Below are 10,963 nucleotides of genomic sequence, written 5' to 3'. Positions count from 1 at the left end.
CTTTCGGCAGCAAACCAAGATTGACAATTCAGTAATAATGCTCAGTTAATATATTTGTCACTGTCCAAATGAACTATAAGCTGCTCTAACAAGTAAAAGGTTTATTGTTTTAATAGTTTTGTTTCTCTAATGTGATCCTTTTTTCAAACAATTGGGACTGTTCGTAAAACTCAACAGAAGGGTACCAGATAAGTCATTACAAGTTCAAGATAAATGTAGGTTTTAAATTCCTTAAAAAAAAAAAAAAAAAAAAAAAAGTTTGTAGTAGTGATAGTGCCCTCTCTAAGGCGCTATTGTGCAGTAGTTGACCTTGACTTCTGTGAGTGCTCGCTTGCCTTGTCAACTACCACACTAGAGCCTTCAGTGATGGGCAGGCACTATTACTTAATAAAAATAGTTTAGTGAGTTGTGTGTGTTTTTTTGTTCCGCTAAATTTGAGGTGCTAAGTATGAGGTGGGTTTTAACACTGATTGCAGGCATGCTCTCAGAATTAGCAGGTTTCATGAATAATTGGAGTCTACTCAATACACAATTCTGGCACCTTCAAGGAATAATTTACTGTGATTGGGCTCCCAAATGTTACCCTGTGATAAGGGTGCATGGTAGTTTCAATAATCAAATGTCACACAGCTCAGTCAGCCACTGATGTCTGTTGAAGGGGACTATTAAGATACATATGTTTGCACTTGTCAAACAACTTTTAAGTAGAGGACACATTATCTGCAACCTTGGGTTTCTTCCAGTTGGAACATTGTTATGCACTATACAAATTTGCAAAATTATACAAAAAGCTGATCTAAGACTAATGTGAGAAATGGGGTGCTTGGTTGGCAGTTGTTTCATAAGTCTGAGACTGCACACATTTAGAGGAAAAGTTGCAGGTTTTAATCTCAGAAAAAAATTAAGAATAAAATGAATGTCTAACCTATATTCCTGCTGACAGGTAAGGCCCTATGTCATAGTGAATTTTTATTATGTACTTGTAAGCTAATTATTTTTAAAACGACGGAACTCTGACCAGGTAGTTGCTGTGATTGTGTTACAGGTTATTAAAACATTTAGGGATTTGTTTGTGTAGCGTCACTACCACCGTGTGGCATTATGGTATAACTAATTTCTGTTTGATATATGCAACTGTTTTAAGTCGGGGTTTTACGTTGTATTTTAAAGTACCTGTACTGATGATGCTTATACCTACAAGGACTAACTAGTTACATGTCAAGCATTATCATGGATTAATTAAGACTTGAATAAGACAGAAAACAATTGCTACAGTAAACAATCATGCTAAATTGTAAATTTAAAAAAGCAAATTAATAAATAGTTGCTACCAAAACCCTAAATGACATTATTATTATTATTACTGATGTATTTAAAGTTATGCAAGACAAATCAATGGCTTAAAATAGTAGTCATGATAAGTAAAAAGAGAAATAACGATAACCTGTGGTATAATGGCTGTACAACACTATTGACAAGATGAAAGTATATTTATTAGAAGTGAAATGTAATTGAAAGAAAGCCAATTTACTTATAAATCGGTGTTAGTAAATATACTGACTGTCAATTCGTGACCAACTGATGACACAAAGCTTTGGCTGTTTAGCGACTGAGCAGCGTCTGGTCTTCCCACATGGTGGTCTATATTAGACCCTTACCTGATGACTATCAACTACTGATGTTGCTTGACTGCGAATGCCCCATACCAACTGGAACCTGCTGGGGGGGGGGGGGGGGGGGGGGGGGGGGGGGGGGGGGTCGTCCCAGCAGATCCCGTAGTCTAAGTCGGTCGATTTCAGCAGCTAAATCAGAATCTGGGTTGAGGAAAGTGTCCAGGAGGATTGGTAACATTACCAAAGCTAAACATCCAGACTCTGCACTTACAAAACAGTAAGTTTAGGAGAAGCAATGTTTTTATATATACAGCTGATGCACAAATGAAAGCAATTCATTACTAAGTTACACCACTAACTCGGTTTGTAATTATGTAGATGTTGCCAGTAATACATGTCAATGATTGGGTTTGTAGAATTAGGATAATAAACTGAAATTGTGTTGACATCAATTGTACAAACAGTAGCATGAAATCATGCAATATTTATACCACTGCTGATATGGTTGACTGTGCATCCAGTGCACTGGAACAATTGTTATAGCGGGGGTGCTGAAAGCCATTGATGAAAATGTAACCCCTGTATATGATGGAAGCCGTGCATTCAGTTGCTATTAGTTAAACAAAGCAGCATCAACACCTGTTTATTTCAGTACAACAGATGCTTTAACCACAGTCCTTGCAACAGTGTTTACAACATGCTTACCATAAAACGTTCAGAGCAAATCTAGCAGGAATGCAAAATATCATTGTGTATTTCCATCAACATCCTGGTCCCCAGTGATTGTGTACAGTTCTGTGTTGTCTAGCGAACTCCAAGGGCGCTGGAACTAGGGGTTTTAGGAGTTCGCTTTGCATGGCTTCCATCATATACAAGGGTTAGCACCCCCACTTTAAAAATTGTTCCAGTGCCAGCGGCGAACTCAGGAAATACAACCTGCATTTTTTTTACATTTTTTTTTTTTTTTTTTTTTTTTTTTTTTTTTATTGGCACGTTTTGGTCATGTCATCACCTCTGCATCTCTGTCAGTTTTGTTCTCGGCTGAGTGGAGGAAATGAGGACAAGAAAAACATGAAGGTGATGAACTATTTTGCAAGCATAAGAAAAAAGAAAAAAGCTGATATTCTTTTTTGGGACATTTTCAACAAGCATTCTGCTGTACTCAAAAGGTTCCAGCTACTAACTGACTCTCGCGAGATTGCAGGCGTGATTTGTAAAATATCCCGGCCCTGTTGTGACTTATTGGTGTGTTATCGTTTGTGTTCCCAAGCAATGTAAAAAGACACAGTGCTTTGCACACACAGATCTTAAGATTCACGAAACTAGTAGGATTTATCTTTGCACCTGCAGGTGTACAGCACCCCTGTACTTCAAGCCAGGGGGTGCTGCCGCACCCCTAATTCCCGCACCTCTGACCTCATGATAAATAGGAAACAGTGAAGCGATAACAATTAGACTTCAATAGAGGGTGCTGTTGACATGGAAAAAGCAGTCAATAGTGTTTTAAAAGGCAAAAGCCACACTGGTAAATTACACTACGATTCTCATAAATTACCTAGAACCCAGTTCTGTTAACAAAAAATACTCTATTTTCTGAAAATGTGTAATTGCACACCATCATGACATGCAATACCCACACCGAAGAAAATTAAACATGATTACAGTTGTCCTTTTATTCCAGATTTAGTTTTCCCTCTCTATAGTTAGGCATACATTTCTATAAAAATGTATATATAAAATTAATTGTCCTTCTCATTGGCTACGTTTACAACGACTTTTGGCACCCAGAATGGAATTCTTCAAGAATGTTATTATCATCATACTGACTGACACGAACTTGAAACTTTTGTAAACAGTATTAATTTTCTGTCCACTTCACATAAAAAAAATTTTCCTTAAGTCTTTTCAGAAAAGTAGAACAATACGTCTAGTAGAAATCACTTGTGAATTGATTTTACGTAAATAAATGCAAATATATATATATATATATATATATATATATATATATATAGATAATATATATATATATCCTCAGCTTAATAAAAAGATGCATTTTAGTAACACATTTTAGTTCTAGTGATGATTTGTGTACTGCGGCTATTTTTGCCTCCAACAGCAGTTGTATGTATTTTTTCGTAGCTTTTTCCTCGGATATGAGATTATTTAAAAAAAACAAAAAAACTTTTTATTTCATGATCCCAGAAGTATTCAGACTTCCATTACAGAAAGAACTCTCTCAGGGCGAGTCTAAACCGTTAGCTTTCGCACTTAATATTTAATGATGTATACTGTATTTTATTTAAAAAAATGACGGGCTCAAACACATTTGTGACGGTACAGTACGAAAACCTAGTTTTACTGAACGATGATAGAATAGATTGACCGTATATCCACATTCCACCAGGATGCAGAACTGTACAATGGTGGTGATTGCATTTGCACATTTGGTCACATATGTTATAAACCTATAAGGTGTTTAGAGGTCTACATAACATGTTCTACCTCTTTCAATGTAGGTAGGTAAATAGTTGTATAACAACCAACAGACCATCTATCCATTTGTTATCTATCTAATGATTATTTTTTATTATTCGATCAAGCAAAAGAACATACAGTTTATACTAAATTCTTGGTAACCAAAAACGTAAGTATACATGTTTCAAACCTTGTATTACAATATTGTAGAGTACTGCAGAGTCACTTACAATAGGACCTCGGTTTTACGTCTCAACCAAAGGACGATATGTATTATACATAGCTAGAATTAATGATGATTCTGAGAAAACAGGACTTGCAGGTAGCTGAATACATTTGCTGTCTATGATCATTTAAATATACAGATTATTGCACCAATATTGAAAACCTGTACAAATACTAATTCAGTATATCGATTTTAAACTAAAGAGTAATACGTAATGGAATCTATTTTGGTTAACATCACCTTACAGCTTGAGCCTATGCAGGCCCTATCAGTGGAGTGTCGAATCCTTTCATTCAGAGGCTGTCAGAAATACTTTCACTAGAATCTGATGCTGTGAGACAGCAGAAGATGAAGAAGCTGAAGAAGAACAGGAAATAGGAGTCATAAACATGCTGTATAAAACATAGAAAACCATAAGGAGGCTACAATTCCCTGCCACAGGTTTTACAGCAATCAAAACTTACACTGTTTTGCAAAAATATACACTGGTGGTGGTTAGGATTCTACAACTTCCCATATCGGTATTTATTAAAGAAAGTTGTATATGGGTAATACATCTTCACTGCATTGTTTAAAATTCCAGCAGTTTATGTAATGTAACAGAATTCAAAGATTTAAATAACATCAATTGACTTTTCATAAACTCTGATCTTGGTGTCTTCATGCCCCCTGATCAGAGATTAACTTCACAATAAAGGATGATATTTCAGTCATCCTGCAGATGAACTATGCAAGACCAAATGGCCGTAACAGAAGCAAGCTTTGACCTTGCGCTAATAGGTAGTGCTGATAGGAACATACCTTTGTAACAGTCTCTAGTAGTAAAAGCACAGCAGTGTAATAAAGCATAGGTAAAGAACAGCATATAGGTATGATAAACCATATTAATAAACATAGAAAAGCATGGTAAAACTACAAAAATACTGTGGTAAACTAAGAGCCAAATATATATTTTAATAGCTATATTACACTGTAATACTGACATACTTCAATTCAGCTGAACAAAGCCAGTGAGCTGATGGCATCAGAATCCTTAATATTAAGGTTTCATTTCTGTGTTGAGTATTATTGAAATTAATTTAAATAGGTATAATACCATGCATAAATCCCATCAAGTATATGCAAATGCATTGTAAATGTCAGTTGTATAAATAAATGACCTAAATACACAGCATGTAAAATATACCTTGAGTATATGTTTTCAATTAACCTGGAAGAAGCATGATTGAAAAATTGTTAGTCAGAATACAAAAAATGAAAGGATGTTACTTATGTTGTGTAAGGAGATGTAATAAACCACAAGAGGCTCAGAATATTAGAATGCCTGTTATACTTTGTTTAAAGCATCTCTACAGGGTGAAATCTGATTAAACCAGGTCATAGAGACAGTTTGTTATACATTGCCTGCTATGGTCCCATAAATTAGACCTTTAATTGCTAAGAATTTGAAATAATTTGTGCAGAGGTTTTAGGATGCTTATGTCTGTGTAAGAGAGAGGTTGACTAAAAGGATATTAGCACTCTGATCTTTAATTTGAACATTACACATGCATTAATTTAGTAAGAATGGACATTTGCTGACCATAAAGGTAAATAAATACAATTGATTTGTTGCATTCAAAAGACAATGTTTACTTCTTAAAAGTTAGGCAGTTAACATGGAGTTTAAGTAAATTAAAATACAACGTAAGTCTGTTACTGAGACCATCATTTCCCAGCTACTTTCAACTCTGCTTAACGATTTTCAGACAACACCAATGCTGGAAGACTGGCCTATATCGTATACCTTTCTATTAAAAAAAATACTTATACATCTTATTGCATACCAAGCTCACTAGAACTAGAGCATTTTAAAAAGTGTAGTGCAGTTTTATGATTTTTTTTTGTCAAACATTTTAACATTACTTTTGACCTAAGTCCCAATTATTAACATCTGTTGCAAAAAGAAAAAAAAAAAAAAAAATTATAAATTATTAGATATAAAATATATTTTCCAACAAACATGGATTTTAATTTATGCACTAATTAAATAACGATATATTGTTTTGTGTCATGTTTATAATAATATAACAGATTATAGTTTTCTATATACTAACATTTCTCTTACTGCTGCAGCCCAGTTATCGACAATAATGCTAGATCCTATTGTGTTCTCGTTGTACGTTAGCTGACTTTACTTTACTGACTCCGATCTAAATCAGACCAAAGCCCAAACTTTTGGTTCTCGGGTTTTGAGTAATATTCGGTACATTAACGGTTAGTCCTGAGTATTTAGGAAAGGGGATAAACATAAATTAAGTACGAGTCAACACAATTATATATATATATATATATATATAGATATATATATTATATATATAGAGATAGGATTTTGCAAGCTGTTCTCCTGTCCTTATTTTTCAACCTGCCCTATGAACAGATGCTCTCCAGATTCTACATAGCATCCCACTGGCACATACTGTATATACATCACCACGTAAAGAAATATCTGCAATTCATGTTTTTTCAAGGTATTTATTTATTTATTTATTTATTTATTTTTGTAAGATTGACTATGTTATATGTATTAAATTTAAGAAAAAAAAAAAAAAACAACAACATGCATGTATACTTTTATGTGGTCTCTCTTTATCAGCAGTGCCACTTGTTTTCTTTATAAACTACAGAATGCCCCAAAACATGATTTGTCTGTTTAGATTTCCCACTCCACACTTCCAAAACGTTTGATATGTGCATTATGCTCTGTTTTGTTCTTTTATTGTATATTATGTGAATACTGTGCACCAGTTGTCTGGGTGCTATCTAAATGATATTAAGGAGTTGGCAAGAAGAATGTTTTTCTTTGTTTCATGAATTGGATTGGACCGCAATAGCAGCAGATATTACACAAACCCATTATATTATAGTGCTTTTACAGTAATTATAATGACAAACACTGCATTTAAATAACAAGGGAACTAGTCTACTTGGAGAAAAGATCCTCGAGCAGGTTCGGAAGCATTTAAACTAGAAAGGAAGGGGGGAGAAATCAACAAAAAAACAGAAGGGAGACCGCATCAAAACAAGAACAACAACTCAGGTAAGACAACCATTAAATGTATTTATCTAAATGCTAGAAGTATCAGAAACAAAATTCTAGAACTTGAAGCTACTGCACTAACAGGTAACTATGATGTGATAGGTGTTACAGAAACTTGGTTGTCTGAGAGTGATGGGGACGAATATAATATTTGTGGGTATACACTGTATAGGAAAGACAGGCAGGACAGAAGAGGAGGAGGGGTAGCGCTATACATAAGAAACAGTCTTGAAGCCCAGGTGTTAAACCTGGACAAAGAAAATAAAACCGAATCAATATGGGTCAGAATAACGGACAAAAATTCAAAAGGCATAATAATAGGAGCATGCTATAGACCGCCAGATTCAGACGGTGAGCACAATAATCTGTTATACAATGACATTAGAAATGTGTGTAGCAAAGGAGAAGCCATACTAATGGGGGATTTCAACTTCCCCCAAATAAAATGGGAAAACCCGGTGGGTAGCAGGAAGGATGAAATTGAAATGGTGGAAATGACAAATGACTGCTTCCTAACACAATTTGTGAAGGCACCCACTAGAGGGGAGGCATGCCTTGATTTAGTCTTTTCAAATAACGAAGACAGAATAACTAAAACAGAGGTCAGAGAACCACTGGCAAACTCAGACCACAACATGGTCTCATTTGAAGTGTTTTTTAAATCCCCAAAAGTAAAGACTAAAGCTAAGGTTTACAATTTTAGAAAAGCAAACTATGAAGGTATGAAACAGAGACTAACAGAAGTAGATTGGAGTAAAATAGAGAAAACACCCACAGAAGAAGGATGGTTGTTCTTCAAAAATGTAGTACTAGAGGCGCAAAACAATTACATCCCTAAAGTAGACAAATCTAAATGTAAAACTAAATTGCCAAAATGGTTTAATAGATCAATTAAAAAAAATATTCAGCGAAAAAAGGCACTTTACAGAGCATTAAAAAAGGACCAAAAAGAAAGTACGCAGAAAGAGTACACAGAACTGCAAACGCAAGTCAAAAAGGAAGTTAGAAAGGCCAAGAGAGAAATAGAAATGAACATTGCTAAGGGAGCTAAAACCAATTCCAAAATGTTTTTCCAATATTACAACAGCAAGAGAACATTCAAAGAGGAGATTAAATGTTTAAGAGATACAAATGGCAAAATCGTAGAGGAAGAAAAAAAATAGCAAATATATTAAATGATTACTTTTCACAAGTTTTTACAAAGGAAGATACTGACAACATGCCCCACATGTCATCCAGTTCCTATCCAGTTTTAAATAACTTTAGCATAACTGAGGCAGAAGTGTTAAAGGGACTAGGAGCTCTTAAAATAAACAAATCCCCTGGGCCGGATGAGATCCTCCCAGTAGTACTCAAAGAAATGAAAGAAGTAATTTACAAACCGCTAACCAAGATCATGCAGCAGTCTCTTGACACAGGGGTGGTACCGACAGACTGGAAAATTGCAAACGTAATACCGATCCACAAAAAGGGAAACAAAACTGAACCAGGTAACTACAGACCAGTAAGCCTGACTTCTATTATATGCAAACTTATGGAAACTATAATAAGATCCAAAATGGAAAATTACCTATATGGTAACAGGGTACTGGGAGACAGTCAACATGGTTTTAGGAAAGGGAGATCGTGTCTAACTAACTTGCTTGATTTTTTTGAGGATGCAACATCGATAATGGATAATTGCAAAGCATATGACATGGTTTATTTAGATTTCCAGAAAGCTTTTGACAAAGTCCCGCACAAAAGATTAATTCTCAAACTGAACGCAGTTGGGATTCAAGGAAACGCATGTACATGGATTAGGGAGTGGTTAACATGTAGAAAACAGAAAGTACTGATTAGAGGAAAAACCTCAGAATGGAGTGTGGTAACCAGCGGTGTACCACAGGGATCAGTATTAGGTCCTCTGCTATTCCTAATCTACATTAATGATTTAGATTCTGGTATAGTAAGCAAACTTGTTAAATTTGCAGACGACACAAAAGTAGGAGGAGTGGCAAACACTGTTGCAGCAGCAAAGGTCATTCAAAATGATCTAGACAAGATTCAGAACTGGGCAGACACATGGCAAATGACATTTAATAGAGAAAAGTGTAAGGTACTGCACGCAGGAAATAAAAATGTACATTATAAATATCATATGGGAGATATTGAAATTGGAGAAGGAATCTATGAAAAAGACCTAGGAGTTTTTGTTGACTCAGAAATGTCTTCATCTAGGCAATGTGGGGAAGCTATAAAAAAGGCTAACAAGATGCTCGGATACATTGTGAAAAGTGTTGAATTTAAATCAAGGGAAGTAATGTTAAAACTGTACAATGCACTTGTAAGACCTCATCTTGAATATTGTGTGCAGTTCTGGTCACCTCGCTATAAAAAAGATATTGCTGCTCTAGAAAGAGTGCAAAGAAGAGCGACCAGAATTATTCCGGGCTTAAAAGGCATGTCATATGCAGACAGGCTAAAAGAATTGAATCTGTTCAGTCTTGAACAAAGAAGACTACGTGGCGACCTAATTCAAGCATTCAAAATTCTAAAAGGTATTGACAGTGTCGACCCAAGGGACTTTTTCAGCCTGAAAAAAGAAACAAGGACCAGGGGTCACAAATGGAGATTAGACAAAGGGGCATTCAGAACAGAAAATAGGAGACACTTTTTTACACAGAGAATTGTGAGGGTCTGGAATCAACTCCCCAGTAATGTTGTTGAAGCTGACACCCTGGGATCCTTCAAGAAGCTGCTTGATGAGATTTTGGGATCAATAAGCTACTAACAACCAAACGAGCAAGATGGGCCGAATGGCCTCCTCTCGTTTGTAAACTTTCTTATGTTCTTATGTTCTTATATATAAACACTGCTAATCATACTCATAGTAAGAAAGTTTTGTTCTGTTCTGCAGAAAAAATATTTTCCAATTGCATTTAATAATTTAATAGTCTTGTCTGGATTGTAAACATGCTAATAGTTTTATTTAACTGGCTATTAAGTATTCTCCCACAACAGAAAGCCTTTTTGGTGCATTACACATCATGCAATGCATAACACTTGGGCCAGTTAAATTGTGCATAATACAGTAGATGTAATATCTAAAAGAAAGCTCAAAAGTGTTCTTAAATACTGGAGCAAGCGTCTGTTTCTTGATAATATCTTTATCTCAATCATCTGCCAAAAGCTAAGTCATGCCAGTGAAATGTTTTCAAATAAAAAGTATAATGTTATTTTTGGAATAAAATCAATTGCTTTCAGGCAAGTCCTACAAAGGATTATTGTTGAATCTCTTGTTGATGCCATGTGACATTTCTGTTTATGGAATGACTAGGAAAGTCATTGTACAAAACTTTCCCACTGCCTATTATTTCAGGCAAATATGCAGAACTCAAAAGGAGAGCCAAAATATCCATGGAGGTTGGGAGTATGTCAGGAGAACTTAACTACACCCTGATTTTAAAAGATGATGCTGCAGCATAAAAACACTATTGTTTTATATTTTGTAATTTTGAGTGTTTTACAAAGCAACAGTACCTTCGATGTTTGCATGAACCCATCAACGCTAAATTATTTCAGGGAACA

The sequence above is a fragment of the Polyodon spathula genome, chromosome 4 (genome assembly GCF_017654505.1).
Source record: "Polyodon spathula isolate WHYD16114869_AA chromosome 4, ASM1765450v1, whole genome shotgun sequence".
Classification (NCBI taxonomy): domain Eukaryota; kingdom Metazoa; phylum Chordata; class Actinopteri; order Acipenseriformes; family Polyodontidae; genus Polyodon; species Polyodon spathula.
Note: the sequence above shows the minus strand (reverse complement) of the source record.